The sequence below is a fragment of the Atta cephalotes genome (genome assembly GCF_000143395.1).
Source record: "Atta cephalotes unplaced genomic scaffold scaffold00022, whole genome shotgun sequence".
In the NCBI taxonomy this organism is placed as follows: Eukaryota; Metazoa; Arthropoda; class Insecta; order Hymenoptera; family Formicidae; genus Atta; species Atta cephalotes.
Window position 1 is genome coordinate 2739112 of NW_012130086.1, and position 716 is coordinate 2739827.

Genomic DNA, 716 nt, shown 5'->3' on the forward strand with positions numbered 1-716 from the left:
ATNANGNTNNNGNTNANNTNANNNNANGAAGAGAGAGAGAGAAGAGAGTAGTGAGATTTGACGTTCAGAAAAGAGGGAGGTAGCATTAAGAATAGTGGGGACAGGGTTCGAGAAGACAGAAGGAGGGGGTACCAAGAGTGCTATTCAAGGAGACGGGGAGGGGAACTGTTGTATAGTAAGCAAAACTACAATGAGATGGCAGCAGCGCGCGGTTATGCCGCGTTCTATCGCAAAGCGAAGGAAACTTCACAGAGTACCCCTTTCGAAGGGGTTGTTCGAGAAAGGGACGTGTTGATAAATATAGTGACATCTATGGAATGAATCGAGAGTTTCCGTGAAAAGGAAGACCGAAGCTTCGAAGATAATACGTATTATATATATTTTAATAATTGCATTGTATTCGCAACAATGATGAATTAATCTCACCTTCAAATTAAACATAAACAAAAAAAATGTTTACGCTATCAAAAATTGTGATTGTGAAATTTTATTAAACAATATTATAATACAATAATTAAAATGATTTATTTTTGATTACATCTATATTTAATAAAAATTAACAGACTATGTGTCCAGTATTTGTTTACAATTTCAATATTTTTCGGAGCAAAGTCAAAATCGCATCTTTGTATCTCAAATTTTTCAATCCATTTCTCATCTTTTCTTGTCTTTTTGATTATTTCTTGTCTTTTTGATCTTTCAAAAGTCTAATATCT